Below are 18385 nucleotides of genomic sequence, written 5' to 3'. Positions count from 1 at the left end.
AAACATTCTTGCACTTCAAGTTACCTTATGAAAGAATAAATTACACAACAAAAGCGAGCTGAAGGACTTTTAAGAAAATTATATTTTAAACCAGTTAAAAAACAACTGTTCCATACGCCTTGATATTAATACTTACATTTCGATTAATAGCCATCTTCTCCATATAATCAAAATCATCATCATCTTTTACTCCTGAAAGAACAAGTAATCTTTACAAATAAAAACAGTAACAGATTACATTTCAGGCCTAGAATATTTTTTAGGCCTACAAATCATTTTGCAACATACAGGCAGCGTAAACATAGCCTAAAACTATAACATTCAAAGAAAACTGGTTGTAATTCATATTCCTATCGTATTCCTCAAAGAACAGGTAATCTCTACCAATAAATTCATTAGTAACAGATTACATCTCAGAAGGCTTAGATTATTTCTTTAGGCCCATGAAACATTTTGTAACATACAGGCAGCTTAAACACAGCATAAACCTTAACATTCAAAGATAATTGGTTGTAATCCATATTACTACTTTGAAAATGTTGTTATGACTGTTGAGCTTATTAGGTCTACTGTTACAATGCTGCAGACGTAGTTATGTTGACCAATCCGAGGAGCATGTTAAGTGTGCTTTCATTGATGGCACCGCTAACCTTATCACACCGCACTTTAAACTAAGCAACGTAAAAAAAAAAAAAAAAAAAAAAAAAATTAAATCACACAGATTACGAATCATACCAATGCATAAAAGGGATCATATTTATATAACCAAAAGGAAAACAGATCTAGCTGTGAATTCGCAAAATTGTCGACATGTATGACATTAGAAAAAAAAAAAAAGTTTAACACTACTTGGCAACGTCACGTTGAGTCTGAGAATCTGGACGATACAAAAAGAATCATGTCGCATGAGATTTGAGCCCCAGTGTACAGAGAGAGAGCGAGAGCCAGAGAAGAGAGAGGAGACGAGAAGATGAGAGAGAGAGAGAAGAGAGATAGTAAACTGCATGATGTACACACAAACGCACACACGCGCAGAGCGATGATAAATTGAATGATGTAGAAGGAATAATTATTTACTGATTAAATAAACGTTTTAATACTGATGGACTGATTTAACGTTTTCACATCATCGGTAACGCGACAAGGTTCATATTAGCAGATGTTCGTCTTTATTCCTTACGTTTTTATATCTTTCAATTTGTATTTTTTCAAATTGTATATCTGCATAATTTAAGGTAGATTCTTAGGATGACTTTCGGTAGATTCTTACGATGACTTTCATAATATTCATCTCGTTTTTTGTAATAACTGATCTCTTCCCTCTTGTTTCCTTCTTCCTTCTGTTACTTCTTTCAAATCAACACCGTGTTCTTTGGTGGCTAGAATTTCAATTCAATATCCCCTGTGGGCTTGTTCCCTATGAATAGGGTTCATCTTCTGATAATAATAATAATAATAATAATAATAATAATAATAATAATAATAATAATAATAATAATAATAATAATAATAATAATAATAATAATAATAATAATAATTGTCTCAATCTGCACAAACTTTTGGTTTGTCTTTGATTTCTAGTTTATATTGCATCTATATTACACACACATAAACGTGTGTGTGTGTGTGTGTACCCTTTTATCTACCTATTGCCATGCTTCTTTCATTCCTGTTGGAATAATTTACTTGATTATTGTTCGCATTTTAGTGGCACCAATATGCACTAAATTTTCATTTTATTTTCGTTTTTTGTTAATATTTTTGTTCTGTCTTCAAACATTTTTAACTTCCCCCATTTTATCATTCGTTTTGTTTTGGTCCTTTGTAATCTTTTTCTTGTGGTTTTCGCTTAGTTCCAAAGCGTTTTGTTTGTATATTTTCTTTTTGTTTATCTTTTTATTTATTTCGAATTTTCACGGAATTTTTCAGATGTATTTCATATATTAATTTCGGAGAGACTACTGCAAAAAGACATTAAACTACGAACTGGCCTCAAAATGAAGGTATCTTTTTTTTCGTGTCGGTATATAGAACAAAAATGAAAGGGGTGGATTAAATCGGCTAAAGAAAATCTCACTGAAAAAATGAACCTGAAAACTCTTTTTAATTTGCCATATAAATGTGCTGGGTGTTAGTTCTTGCATTTGCTTTATGTCTGACGTTCGAGGCGTTCCAGGCGCATGCGCGTGGTCATGATTATTTATTTATTTTTTGTTTTTTTTTTCTACGAAAGATTGCATATGTTAAACGCCTCTTAGTCTCAAAAGAATTGCCTATTACCTATGTTCAGTAGTTCCCCTGACTGTATCAAACCTTGACGAGAGTAAATATTAAGATAAGAGAATATCAATCGCATATGTAAGCAGAAAAGAGCAAATAGAGCATTCTCTTAATAATCCTTTCATGCTCTGGGAAGAACCAAGTCACAAGGTCACGTTTCGGTAGAAGAAAATGCCGAGAGCTCTTCATACGCTCTTGGGTGAAATAATCATAGCCAATTAACCTATCACGTTCTGGGCCAACACAGAACGACAATAACCTCCAATATTTGAACTCCGCATGCAAATGTTGACTCTCTCTCTCTCTCTCTCTCTCTCTCTCTCTCTCTCTCTCTCTCTCTCTCTCTCTCTCTCTCTCTCTCTCTCTCTCTCTCAGGGCGATAAGAAATTCCGTCTTATTGCAAGTGGGATCGAGTACAAAATTCTGCCCGATATTACTTCTGTGTAAACATCGGCCGCAAAAAATGATGATGAATGTTGCCTCTCTCTCTCTCTCTCTCTCTCTCTCTCTCTCTCTCTCTCTCTCTCTCTCTCTGGATTAAGGCAGTCTTACGAAGATACGAGCCTCCCTTAGGGTTTCATTGCGAAATATGCTGAACTTTTTACTTTTGTATTTTGAATGATTTGGTTTGCATTGCGGAATTATTGATTAATATCTTCTGATGATATCCATTTAGATTTTCCTTATGGACTCTTCTCTTGTTGTTGATGGTAGTGTTAAGGTTATGTCTTAGATATCCATTGTTAGTGTAAATGTTCAGAGAGAGAGAGAGAGAGAGAGAGAGAGAGAGAGAGATTAAAGAACGTGATAAAAGATTAAAAAAGTTAAGGAAGAAAAGGAGACATAATGTATGGGAAGCTATTAACGAGAGAGAGAGAAAGAGAGAGAGAGAGATTTTCAAATTACCGAGAGCAACACTTCATATAGGTTATAATGAGCTGCTGTTGGTGGTCCATCATTACCTTAATTATAGTGACATTATAGATAATATACGGTCATCCATAATGACTGATTACATATAATTTACTGTTGATGCAATTAAGAATTTAGTTTTTCGGAAGGCTACTTTGCAAATTAAGGTAAATATGTTATATGCAGGTCGTTTCAGATCATATGGTCGTGTGGGGGGTTGAGGGGGGTAGTGGCATCAGTGCACCTCACGTGGTGCACTGTAGGCATTACTCAATGTTCTTTGGTGCACCCCTTCGGCCCCTAGCAGCAACCCTTGCATTCCTTTCCCGTCCATAGCGCCTCAATGGCGTGATCGGTATGGTCCTGGCCTGCCACCTCGGTGGCTGCGAGGTCGATTCTCGGGCATTCCACTTAGGGTTTAGAGACTTGTATTTCTGGTGATAGAAATTCACTCTCGACGTGGTTCGGAAGTCATAAAGCCGATGGTCCCTTTGCTGAATAACCATTGGTTTCATGCAACGTAAAAACACCATACAGTCAAAACCCCCGTTCAACTTTTTTTTCTTCCATCTTACTTTTCAACCTGTCCTAATAATTGTTTCATTAGTGTAACTCCGAGATGTTACTCCTGTTACATCTTTCAAACCTTTTTTGTCTATTTTATATCCCATTCCACGCAGCTTTAAGGTGACGTGAACGAAAGGCAGCTATTTAGCTGAATTTTAAAACGTAAGGAAGTAGATTGGGTTATTCCTTCTTCAAAATAGTCTAGTCGTCCGCCTCCCTCCCTTCGAGATGAATAATTGATGTCATACATTTTCATCCTGCTTCAACATTATTCATCCCTTTCACCCATTCATGTCACAGAGGTTGTAATTACGTATTTTACGTATGGGACACCAAGAAGCAGGACTCATTTTTGTCATTCTGCTGGCTCCTTCGTCAGCGCTTTTCCGGTTCTCATTAAATTATTGTAATTTTGATTACTATTGTGGTTCTTGTGTTATTTTATTTACATTGCTTTGAAATTTCCACCGATTTTGTTATACGTAGAATCGTATTGTTTTTGTTTTTAAAATTATTTTTGAGCCAAAATCAATTTTTACCTCGCAACTTTTTTGTCCTGAGCACACCCAAGCCTAAAATATATTTTTGTCGAATTTAGTAGATTTAAAACGGATGATGCCTTGCCTTTTTGACGTACAAAAACCGGGGTTTTCACAAAAATACTTTGACTTTTGACAAAAATTGCGTCGGCTACTTTACCTAAAATATTAGGCTTTTTGACAGAAAAATGCCCCGGATTTTTTGCTAGAAATACTTTGCCTATTTAACAAAAAATACGTTAGCCTTTTGACAAAAATACTTTGGCTTTTGACCGGAAATGCTTTGATTGTTTGACAAAAAAATTCTCTGGCCTGTTGACAGGAAAAAACTTTTAGCTTTTTGACAAAAAATTCTGACTTTGAAAAGAAAAAAAATATTTTTCCTTTTTGACCAGAAATAATTTGGCTATTTGACAAAAAAGGCCTAAACGTTTTTATCGGAAATGTTGCGTGGTTTTGACAAAAAATTATTTGGCTTTTTGGCCGAAAATACCTTGGCTATTGACTGAAAATACCATTCCATTGGGTGTGCGATCCAGCGAGCCAGCGAGCCAGTGAGAGAGCCGTCCTCCAGCCAGCTGGGAGCGGAAGCTATTCAGGAGCAGCTTCCCTCCCTCTTTCATGATGCAAATCATTCTCGTGTGCAAACACTTCTCTGTAATCAATGCCTCTCCTGAATTCAGCCAGCCACCTGTGTGTCGGCCACTCTCTCTCTTCTCTTCTCGTTTTCCAATTAATTTATGACTTAATTCCATTCCCTTCAGATCCCAATTATATTGCGATTCTGTTAACACCCCCCGCCCTTCCACCCACCTCTCTCTCTCTCCTCTCTCTCTCTCTCTCTCTCTCTCTCTCTCTCTGGGTTCCCTAGGTCCTCATTTTCTAATTAATTTATGACCTTTCATGTTCTGTAGGTCACAGACATTTCGCGATTCATTTCGATTTACTGAAAATGGTATAATCTCTCTCTCCTCTCTCTCTCTCTCTCTCTCTCTCTCTCTCTCTCTCTCTCGTTGCGTTTGGTATATGTTGTTTTCTTGCTATGATTTAATGGGAGGAAATACCTGCATCCAGGTATATGTATGCATGAATTTTTGTTACATACACCGTAACTTTTTCATATTCACAGACATTAATCCACAAATATCGTTTAACATCCAGTTCACTACATCTCGGGAATAACTTACACACCCAAGGGGGAAGTTATAACTGATAAGGGCTTCGTCATCTGTGGGATTCGAATCGCTAAGGTGACGTTTGACATATATGTATGCATATATACATATATACATATATATATATATATATATATATATATATATATATAGCAGGAATAAAACAGCAAACAGCCATCGTAGCATTTTAGATTTATTGGCCAATTTTCGAGACTACATGTCTCATCATCAGGGCTGATAAAATACAAAGAAAATAAAAATTAAAAACGACTCAGTTTAAAAAAATCACAAAGTCTAAAAACAAGAAACTTGAATTTAAAACAAACAAAAATAAGCTAAAACATTATTAAAAAACATTGAAAACCTAATACTGAGAAAAAAAAAAATAATAAAATTATATATATAAAAAGTTATGGTGTTAAAATGTATTGTACCTTACTCTATCTGAGCCAAGAACTGAGTGACATTCTCAGTTTTTCAGGAGGACGACGTCAACTTAGGCGATATATAAGACCGTGGAAGAGTTCTGACTGTTTAGGGAAGGAACAAGCTGTTTAATAGTTAATGATTCCAGGATGGAGAGAGAGTGGTCATTGGGTGCTTGGGCGATAACATTAAAGTCTTCATAAGTGAATGATGTCTTGCATTTCTTACAGTGGTCTCTTATATTAGAAAATTCTTTAGTTTTTAATTGACATCCAGTTCGATGACTAACTCCAAGATGAGAATCAGCTCTGACTTTGAGCAATCTCTTAGTGGCTCCGATATATTTCCCAACTTTACATTTTGGGCAAGTGAAACAATAAACCACTAGAGATCGCATCAAGGCAGGAAGCCTATCCTTATGGTGAAATAATGACCCAATTGTCTTAGGATTTTTTGAACATAATCTGATGTCTATAGCTGGAAATGTACTGCGAATTGAGTCTTGTAGTGTTTGTTTGCTCTTTCAGTTTTAAATTAAATAGTATTTTCACGCTGTTGCACCGTGCCTACATGTTATCCTCTACCTGGCACAACTTTCACGAGGAAATTCTGTTTTTACTACAATTTTTCAAAAATAATTCGTATCCATCCTTCTTATTCAACAAGTATGTAAATATTTTCTTGAATAATATATTTCAACCCCGTCTGTCCATACCTAGTGTCCCTAAATTGCTCATGTATGCCTCCATTCCTTTTGTACATTCGGAGAAATTCAAACAAACACTACAAGACTCAATTCGCAGTACATTTCCAGCTATAGACATCAGATTATGTTCAAAAAATCCTAAGACAATTGGGTCATTATTTCACCATAAGGATAGGCTTCCTGCCTTGATGCGATCTCTAGTGGTTTATTGTTTCACTTGCCCAAAATGTAAAGTTGGGAAATATATCGGAGCCACTAAGAGATTGCTCAAAGTCAGAGCTGATTCTCATCTTGGAGTTAGTCATCGAACTGGATGTCAATTAAAAACTAAAGAATTTTCTAATATAAGAGACCACTGTAAGAAATGCAAGACATCATTCACTTATGAAGACTTTAATGTTATCGCCCAAGCACCCAATGACCACTCTCTCCATCCTGGAATCATTAACTATTAAACAGCTTGTTCCTTCCCTAAACAGTCAGAACTCTTCCACGGTCTTATATATCGCCTAAGTTGACGTCGTCCTCCCTGAAAAAACTGAGAATGTCACTCGTTCTTGGCATCAGATAGAGTAAGGTACAATACATTTTAACACCATAACTTTTATATATATAATTTTATTATTTTTTTTTTTCTCAGTATTAGGTTTCAATGTTTTTTAATAATGTTTTAGCTTATTTTTGTTTGTTTTAAATTCAAGTTTCTTGTTTTTAGACTTTGTGATTTTTTTAAACTGAGTCGTTTTTAATTTTTATTCTTTGTATTTTACAGCCCTGATGATGAGACATGTAGTCTCGAAATTTGGCCAATAAATCTAAAATGCTACGATGGCTGTTTGCTGTTTTATTCCTGCTGAATCTACGGCGTTCTAGATGCCCCAATCTTCCAGTATATATATATATATATATATATATATATATATATATATATATATATATATATATATATACATATATATATATAATATATATATATATAATATATATAAGTATATAAATGTAACAGAAATTATAGTTCACAAGTCACTTTTGTGAATAAAATATCTGTCAGATACCATCCTGTTGAAATTAGTCCCTTCGGCCGCTAGCTGCAACCCCTTTCATTCCTTTTATTGTAACTCCATTCATCTTATCTGTCTTCTATCTTGCTATCCACCCTCTCCTCCTGTTAAACCTTTCAAACCTCTCCAGTCTCCTTTCCAGTGCTGAAAGACCTCATAGGTCCTAGTGCTTGGCCTTTGGCCTAAACTCTATATTGCATTCCTATTATTCTTGTATGAACTCACAATTAAATTGTGCAAGTGATCAAGTTCGATATATATATATATATATATTTATATATATATATATATATATATAGATATAAATATATATATATATAATTATTCGTTACTTATGTGTGTGTATGTAAATCTGCTCTCTCTCTCGTCTCTCTCTCTCTCTCTCTCTCTCTCTCTCTCTCTCTATATTATATATATATTATATATATATATATATATATATATATATATATATATATATATATAATGTATATGTAATACGTACATACATACATACATTTTATGTTTTATGCAATGACGTATTCAAGTGATGCTTCCCTTTGTTTCTGAGGTTAGAAGATTAGCCATTTTGCCTTGTTAGGGCAGTGTTCCCCTCTTAGATTGCTCACTCGTATCTGGGAATGAAGGTTTAGCGGCGTTTGTTATATGGGCCATAATGCTAATTGGACGTGTTCCTTTCCCGAGGAAGTTGTAATTCGTTTATATGAAAAGGCGGAGACTTTGGTTAGGAGAGAGAGAGAGAGAGAGAGAGAGAGAGAGAGAGAAGAGAGAGCAGAGAGCGCGAGAGAGAGTGCAAAGCCAAGAGCCATAGCAATATAGACTTATTATTAATAAGCCTTCTTTTTAGGTATCTGTACAACTTTTCTCCACCAATGTTTCTCAGCGATTCAGCAGATTGGATCACCTTACCCCCCTCCCCCCTTGAAGAGTAGTGTATGAGAAAAAAAAAAAATCAAAATAGAAATAGAGGAACGCACTCATCATCCTTTCTACCTGACTGAACCATCTCAAGACGTATTGACTCACCTTCTCAAGTTAAGCCAACTATTGACTTAACACTCACAAGATAACATAATTTAGCACCTCAGTGGCTTGTCGGTATGGTGTTGGCGTACCACCTCTGTGGCCCTGAGTTCGATTCTTGGGCATTCCATTGAGGTGTGTATTTCTGGTGATAAAAGTTCACTCTCGACGTGCTTCAGAAGTCACGTAAAGCCGTTTGTCCCGTTGCTGAATAACCACAGGTTCCACAACGTAAAAACATCATAAAAAAAAAGATAACACTTACATCTTGTATATTATATCTCCGTTTTTAACTTCCTCACGTCTTTCTGAATAGCAGAATGATCAATAAAAGGGAGTACTTTTACATTCTCTCTGCGTAACGAAGTTATCTCTAGACGCTTTGAGTTATATTCTCTGCTTAAAAGCTAATCAATAAACCGCATCTTGTTACATTTCCATTTCTAACTCCTTTACGTCTGAATCAACAACAGACATTTATACGATATAGAAACTTGATCCAAAGCCATTTATAGAGGCATCATGACTTCCAGTGTTTTCATACGAGCTTTTTTATCTTTTATTTCAGCAGAATGTCGTCAGCGTGGACAAACAACGCTCTCCCGGAATCAGATATTCCCGGCTCTGTGGACGAAGACGCTGGCGTTCGTCAGCAGAAACTCCTGAAGCAGGTTAGTTCTTGAAATGGTGACTCCCTTTTTTTTTTTTTTGAGGTGACTGGTTTTCATATATATATATTATGATATATAATAATATATATATATTATATATATATATATACGTCATATCACATTAACGTGATTCATATACATATATCGAACTACAAATGTCCTTTAATATCTAATTCGCTCTACCCGGAATTAATATTATTTCATATATGTTTAACCGAGGGGGAATTTTTTTTATTAGCGATAATAGAATTGCTGACCGACAGGCGCAAACCATCGACCTCTCAATTCCAGGACTGGCAGTGAAGCCTTAGCAAACCTCGCCACCGCGGTCAGCAATTCTATTATCGCTTAATAAAAATTCCCCCTCGGTTAAACATATATGAAAATATATTAATTCCGGGGTAGAGCGAATTAGATATTAAAGGACATTTGTAGTTCGATATATATATATATATATATATATATATATATATATATATATATATATATATATATATATATATATATATCAGCAATAAGTCACCAAACAGCACGTGACAAATATGTACGTAAATAGCCACATGAAAGGTGAAAAATCAAAGACTATGTACAGTAAGTTCCAGAAGTGAAGCGACAAATCTCAGAATTGATCGTACTTCTTTAGAAACTTGTGGGGTTGCCAGTTAGTATATTTTATTCCAATTATTGTCATCCTATTTATCTGTTCAAACGTATCAGTGATTAACTGTATAAGCGCACAAAGTATTTCCCCAGTGAATGATCAATGTTAGTTCAGTAATTGTTTATTAATAGAAAAAAAAAGAATTTCCCCAAAGAAACATCTGCGGCTTCCAAAGTGTGATATGAAGTGTTCACCATAGAGTGGCAGCAGGAACCGTGTGCATAAGCATTGGCCTAATATATGTAAATTAACTTTCTACTTTTATAGCGTTATATCGAAAGTTATTATGATTTCTTTTGATAATGCACAGAGATGTTTAGCATCTGATTAAATGAAATATAAATAAGACAAGTTGGTAAAAAAAAAAAAAAAAAAAAAAAAAAAAAAAAAAAAAAAAAAAAAAAAACGAAATCCAAGTTATGTGCGCGTTTAGCGTTGGTTACATGGTTAGGCCTATTTCAAGAATCAAGGAAATATATTTTCCAGCTTGTTAGGTAATAATTTCATGGAATTTCTCGATTGTGCAATCCAATGTTTTTGCATGGCGGATTGGCGTTCAGGGTCGCACCAAACAAGTATTTTCGTAGGTTTCCACCTTTTTTTTTTTTTTTGCCAGTGCATAAGTGAGACTATTCTTGTCCATACGATCCGGTGTGTGAATATGCTTGGCGAGCATTATTTTAATTCGAGTACCCCCTGTTATGCTCTCTCTCTCTCTCTCAGGAAGTTTTTATCTATCAGGAATAACCAGAGGTCTGTTTTAAGAATCGAGCACTAGGCCTATTGGTCATCTCGGGTGCTTCTATATATATATATATATATATATATATATATATATATATATATATATATAATTATTGTATATATATATATATATTTATATATATATATATATGTATATAATATATATATATATATACTATATTATATATATTATATATATCCCCAAAAAACTCATAAATTTCTGTTATGCAATGATACTTGACTGGATCGAACTGATTACTGGTTGTCAGTGGAAATATGAATTTGGGTGATATCACTCCCTTATGATACTCCCACTTACGCAAATTCAGTCTTAAATTTCACGGTTGGGATGATTCGAAGATTTGAGGTAATAGGTTGAAGTGAAAAAGGTGGAGTTAGTATTGTGGGTAGAGGTAGAGGTAGAGGTAGAGGGGCGAAGGGGTGGTTGGGGTCGGTCTTCTCCCTACTTAACCAGATGGTGATTTTACGGGTGTTATGGTTGCTTGCGACCGACTTTCTTATTTTTTGTATAGCGAGTCTGTTTCCCAGGTGCAAGGACAGGTCCTGCTGTCGGTGAAGGTTCTATCTTTGCCTAAATAACAGACAGTGGCCCTGCATTGTAAGCCTTGCAATGCCCGGAACTAGGCCTAGTCACCTGAAGGTAGCAGCAGAGGTTAGAGCCTTTCTCGAAGGTGTTTTTCGCTCGCTCCTAGAAGCTAGAATCAGAACTACCAACCACCCCCAACTTCTCCATTGAATCTAGGTGCATTCATGGTTGATTATGTTTAATGTCGCGGAGATTTTCCCTTCACATTCTATTGATACTTGCATGGTTTTATGCATCTTCGCTAAAATAACTGATAATACACTATAATATTAAATATTTGTTTTCACATTGCTCGAAATATACATTGGTAATGTTGGTAATCCCGTGTTGAACGAGAATTTCAAATAGTTTCGTTTCTATAGTTTGAAGTAATTGTTATACTTTAAAATAATTAATATTACCCAAATTTTTTCTTATGATTGTTATAAATATCATAGATTTGATATTTGTGCATCATATGTTAGCTTTATTTTGTTTGATAGAGCTTTCACTGTAGAAAAAAAAAATATATTTTTCAGCTACGAGTTGTAGTTGCCAGTTAGTGAATTTCGAACGAAATTCTCTGAAATTTGTCGCTTCAGTTTTGGAACTTACTGTACCAAGCGCTTTCGTGTATTGCGTACACTTCTTCGGGGTACCCCGAAGAAGTGTACACAATACACGAAAGCGCTTGGTACTTGGTCTTTGATTTTTCACCTTTTATGTGGCTATTTACGTATATATATATATATATATATATATATATATTATATATATATATATATATATATAATTGAATTCCACAGGAAAATGATAGTCAGAAATCCAGCACTTTCGTCTTTACTCAGACATTGTCAAGGAGTTAACTCCTTGACAGTGTCTGAGTAAAGACGAAAGCGCTTGGATTTCTGATTATCATTTTCCTGTGGAATTCGCTTATTTATGAAGTCACGTGCATCTACTGTGATTTTTAAGCATATATATATATATATATATATATATATATATATATATATATATATATAAGTATATATAAGCATTAAGCTACAAATGTCCTTTAATATCCAATTCGCCCTACCTCGGAATTAATATATTTTCATTTAAGTTAACCGAAGAAGAATTTTTTAATTGACAAGTTTGCCGTCCCATGGGCTCGAACCACGGAACAAGAACTCAAGACTGCAGTGACGCGTCTTAAACCACACAGCCATCAAGGGAGGATGTACTATATACATAATAGTATATGTATATATAAAAATATTCATACATACATACACATAAATAATCTCAATATATACGAATTTTTAAAAATAAGATGTGACATGAGATGTGATAAAATTATTTTATAAAAGTGATTCAACTGCCAAAATTTGTAAAATCTTCAATTCCCAAAAGCGACCAGAAAAGAAAATTTTCCTTCCAACGCCAATGGAAATAATTCCAGTCACATCCGGTTGCATTCCAAAATCCCCCGCAGGACGGTTGTGCCGTCGGTGCAGGCATTATACTGAAGGTTCTTTTCATCGTCCCTTCAGCCCCTAACTGAAACGCCTTTCATTCCTTTTACTGTACTTCCGTTCACATTCTCTTTCTTCCATCTTATTTTCCTTCCTCTTGTAACATTTGTTTCATAGCGCAACTGCGAGATTTTCCTCCTGTGACACCTATTGGATTTTTACTCTCAGTTTCCCTTTTCATCCCATCACTCAAATTTTATATTTCGTTTCATTCCATTCCAAAATCCAGCCAATTCCTTCGTGACCTGTTGTCGGCCCTTCCGCCCAATGGCGTTGAAATCGTTCCAGCAATTGTCGAGAAACCTGATGAACAAGAGATAGGAAAAGGCAGAACAGAAACGCATGGATACAAAGCGTCATTCTAACTTCGGTGGCCATAAGCAGCATTTAGAGAACAGTGCCTCCAGCTAATCCCGGGTGGTCGGTCAATTAGACAACTACCACCTTTGTCAATTAGAGGCCTTGTCGGCCGTAATGATTGGCCCGGCCGGACTGGCCCCACGTTTCAAACCATTTTTTCTTCGTTTCTGTTTTCCTGTTTATTTACTCGTCTATCTGTTATGTCAGCATGATATCTAGGAAGGTTATTGATTATTAATCAAATTTTGGAGGCACAGGTTTCGACCAAGGAAGAGGGGACTTTTTATTATGATATTTTATTTATTTTCACACGTTTTTTTGTTACGTGTCTCTTTGTACACAAGATGTTTAGAAAATTTGTTGGTGTATGATTGGTGTAATTGTTTTTTAATGGGTGGATTATAGCTCTAGTACCTGAATAATTAGTTTGAAGATATGGCGGATTAGTCATGACACAGAATATGTCTTCTTTCATCCTTCAAGGTTTCGTATGCACTGATAACTTACCCGATCTACTTGATATAAACGTGCCCAAAGAACAGCTTGATAGAGGCTATGCGCATTGTGGGTGCTTTCTGGTTTCTCTTCTCTGCGTTTTTTTTTTAATTTAAAGTTATTTCTGTCTGGGATGATGTTAGCAAATATTCTGGAACCTCTTTCCAAGTTTCTGGGGATTTAGAATTAATCTGTAAACTGCACTTGAGTTAAAACGTTTGTTTCTGAAAGTAACAGATCAGAGCTCTGTCAGTTGACTGTCGCAGAACCCAAAAGCCTACAGTCGATTCCTCAAATTTGGTTTCTTAAGATTTCAGTTCGTTTTTATTTTATATATATGAACAAATCCTGTTTCTTCTTCGTAGAAAACGGAATTTTACAGTCTAGTTTATGGTATTCTTGTGAAGTCACCTCAAATGAAAGATATTATCAAAATCGATTGTGATGAATTTATTTATACATTTAATGGATTCTGTAGGGAAGTTGGTATTTGATATTATTAAGAAAGTGTTAATGCATATTTGATCTCCTTATGAATTATGTTGTTGAGCTTTGATCTTTCTTCCCTTTCAAATATAAAAGTAATTTTGCAAACGAAGGCACTTAAGGCATTTGCATCGCTCTTACGAGGCAGTATTCCATCAAGCACTCTAGAATTTCACTTTCATGAGACTCTCTCTCTCTCTCTCTCTCTCTCTCTCTCTCTCTCTCTCTCTCTCTCTCTCTCTCTAAATCCCTCCCCATGCCTGATAACTTTAGTCTGCAAAGTCACTGACCATAGCATATTCGGCAAACTGCGTCGTGTGATGCTCCACTGGAATGATTCAGAGCATGAATATATGAAAGGATTAGGGAGCTCTGCAAGCAGCAAACCAGTGTTTTCATTCTAAGTTAGGACGGAGGCCACGCCTACTGCGCAGCAGTTGCCACTTGCCACTTGACTGAAGCTCATTATTTGTCATACTCAGTGTAGGCACTAAGATTATTGTTGTTATTTTTTTTTTCTTGACAGCTCGTTCATATGCAACCAGATAAGTTTGCCTTTAATCTAAAAGAATGCAACTGTGAGAAAAGAAAAAAATATTGCTAAGAGATATATAGGAAAATAGAGATAAAAGAAAGGGTTAAAATTAAATAAGTTTATAGATATATAAACAGCAGTTGGGAAATGTTAGAGAAGTCGAGGCAATGCTACTTTGTACTGTCAAGTCAGCATTATTTGAGCTTGATCGGGTCAGGTCTGGAAAAGTAACGTAATTTGAGCTTACCAGGTCATTCAAGCTTGATCGGGTAAGTAACGCTACCTTAAATTGAACTTGTCGACTCACTCAGGCTTGATGAATAAGGTCTGAAAAAGTAACGTCAGCTTAATTTGAGCTTATCGACTCACTCAAGCTTGACGAGAAAGGTCTGGGAGAGTAACGTCACTTTAAAATAAGCTGAATTGTGCTTGTCCTAGCGCTTATCAAAACTGATTGATAACGCGTGGAAACGTTGCAACATCAGCTTGAAACGAGTTTAAATGTAACATTAAGCTTACTTAAGCTGATGCTGATGAAAGTCGGACAGCCATTGTATTCCTCATGTGTTCCCTTTATGCTTATTAGAGACTCCAGTGAATTTAATACGAAGATTTAATGGCCTGAAGGGGCACGACAGATTATGACGATGTCAACAAGTGTTTAGGGATCAATAGATCATTTGGAACGACGCTCTCGTCTTGTTATCATGATGGTTTTATTCCTACGATGACTCCGTTGCTACACAATGTCATAAACGTACTTGGTGTCGATGTATTGTACTCTTGTGTTTTGTACACAGACACGCGCGCACATATATATATATATATATATATATATATATATATATATATATATATATATATATATATATATACACTAAATACTATATCCATATACACACAAATCTGAAGTGTGCATCTTGAATTTAAATAAATGTTCAATGCGACGAATTTTAAAATCCTGGTCAATACCCCCAGGATAAATTCATTGCTTAGTAACCAATGTATATTCCTACTGTGAAAACTGATTGGTTCATGTCCACTACATCTGGCGTTACAACATCTAGTTTATTGACTGTAAGGACTGGCTATGGCTGACGCGAACCCTGATAGCATCGTTATTATTTTGCAATGGTGGAGATATGTAGTCCCTGATTGCTATATCAGGCACTGTTAATATAGCTAAGGATGATTCTCTCTCTCTCTCTCTCTCTCTCTCTCTCTCTCTCTCTCTCTCTCTCTCTCTCTCTCTCTCTCTCTCTGTGTGTGTGTATGTGTGTTCAAAGGAAAATATCGCCAACATAATGCTAGTTAATTATAGTAGTAATGAGAAAATATGTAAGTTATTCTTCCACAAGTTGCTTAGACGAATCCCAAGCAATATTCCTTCTCCAATGACAAAATGTAAAAAGAGCCTCTCTCTCTCTCTCTCTCTCTCTCTCTCTCTCTCTCTCTCTCTCTCTCTCTCTCTCTCTCTCTCTCTCTCACACACACACACACACACACAGAACACTGCAGATAATCATCTGAATACATTTCCAGTCTAATGGGTTCAGCATGATTGCTTATTTGTGATGATCAATCATTTTTGAGGATATTTGCCGATGCATTATACCCTGCCCGCTCTTTGTACGACCTAAAAATAGACTTCACTATGACAGGGGCCGGGAAAAAGAGGCCCTTAAAACCAGTGTTGTGGAATACTTTGGTAATTCATTGACAGATCATTAAAATACTCAGACCGTTCATTGACAGATGATCGTAATACTCTGGTAATTCATTGACAGATCATCATAATACTGTGGCAATTTATTGACAGCTCAATAAAATACTTTGGTAATTTACTGACAGATCAATCGCAATAGTTTGGTAATCCATTGCCAGATCATTAAAATACTCCGGTAATTCATTGACAGATCATCATAATACTTTGGTAATTCATTGACAGTTCATTAAAATACTCTGCCAATTCATTGACAGATCATTAAAATACTCTGGTAATTCATTGGGAGATCACTGGATGAGTACCAGAATTCCACTTTCCGAAAAAATAAAGCACTTGACAATTCTGTATCTCTCTGAGGGGTTTCGGGGGGTGGGGCGATATTCTGTCAAAACCCTGTGAAGGGCTTGCCTGTAATGGTTAGTCTGTCCATTAATGATGCTTTGTCAGGAGAGCAATGCTTCTCTGTCCCTCCTCCACCGTTGCAGTCAGTATTAATGGCCGAACGTAAGCAAGCATTTCAAGCTTCGGTTAATCTTAATAATGCATGAGTGCATGAGCGTCATGCAGCGTTCGAGGACGGAATTGGTTTGGAGGCAGACATTGAACGTTCATGGGACTTTTTGTGAACAGCATCTTTTTCATATATCCCGAACTTTGTATTAATATATTTTTATGCCAGCAACGTTAAATCGGCCGTGTCACTTCAGTATTGTGATGGATACACGTTACTGATATAGCCTGTATACTTCGTATATTCTTTATATTCCTGATTCCCAACGATATATAAACCTGACTCAGTAGCTGCTAAATGAAGATGCATTGTTGTATTCTAGTTGTCTTTACACAAAACGCGCACGCGCATACACACACACACACTTTTATATGTATATATATATAATATATATATATATATATGTATATATATGTATATATATATATATATATATATATATATATATATTATATATATATGCATGTTGTTACATTTATTTAGTGCCGGCAGCTGTTGCAGCCGTGGACGTATGGCTATTTTCAGATGTGTATGTATGTATGTAAGTTTTCGCTTGATACTTTCCAGTTTTCCCCATGAATGTTTTCCAATACTGGTTTTCCGATTGTCTTTGCCTGATAACGTCATCTGGCTGTTGTTTCCTGCCTTCAATTTTCCACTCGGCTTCATTTCAGGGGCGATTTTTCCTTTTTCCTTTATTCTCTAGTTTATATTTGGATAGGGTTTATATTCGATGACTTTCCTTGTATTTTAGTAATTTACTCACATTTTTATCTCTTTATTTATGAATTTGGTCATTTATTTTTCTTTTTTAACAAATGATCTCTTCTTTCCGTATTTCTAATACGTTCTGTTATTTCTTCCAAATGAACATCATATTCTTTGGGAGCCTGAAATTCAAGTCATGGCCCCTGTGGGCTTGTTCCATAATAATAATAATAATAATAATAATAATAATAATAATAATAATAATAATAATGATAATAACTGAAAGAGGTGGCAGAAAAAAGGCTAAGAAGTAAAGAAAACAAGGGAGGAACTGAACGAGAAATACAAAGTACACGAGAGGGGACTAAACAACACAATAGAAGATGTAAAACAGAGGCTTAAGGCCAAAGCACATAGGATCCAACGGTACATGAACAGGAATAAGGGATACCAACAGAACAAACTATTCGGAACCAACCAGAAAAGACTATACAGCCAACTAAGAGGGGAAGACAACCACCAAGAAATTCCTGAAGCTGAACCAAGTAAGAGACTCTGGGAAAACATCTGGAGCAATCCGGTATCACACAACAAACATGCAACATGGCTCCAGGAAGTCAAGGAAGAAGAAACAGGGAGAATAAAACAAAGATTCACTGAAATCACGAGAGACACAGTCAGACACCAACTAAAGAA

The 18385-nt window shown here is 35.6% G+C and overlaps 1 long non-coding RNA gene across 1 annotated transcript in view; it reads left to right on the top strand.

The window, feature by feature from the left end:
- The window catches only part of LOC135205948 (uncharacterized), a 95081-nt gene extending 85721 nt beyond the window's left edge, over positions 1–9360 (top strand). The window contains exon 3 of the long non-coding RNA XR_010312640.1: positions 9258–9360. This is a non-coding gene — a long non-coding RNA (uncharacterized LOC135205948). The remainder of the gene's footprint in view (positions 1–9257) is intronic.
- Positions 9361–18385: the final 9025 nt, after the last annotated feature.

The sequence above is a fragment of the Macrobrachium nipponense genome, chromosome 29 (assembly GCF_015104395.2).
Source record: "Macrobrachium nipponense isolate FS-2020 chromosome 29, ASM1510439v2, whole genome shotgun sequence".
Lineage (NCBI taxonomy): Eukaryota > Metazoa > Arthropoda > Malacostraca > Decapoda > Palaemonidae > Macrobrachium > Macrobrachium nipponense.
Note: the sequence above shows the minus strand (reverse complement) of the source record. Positions and strands in the feature narration are given on the sequence as shown.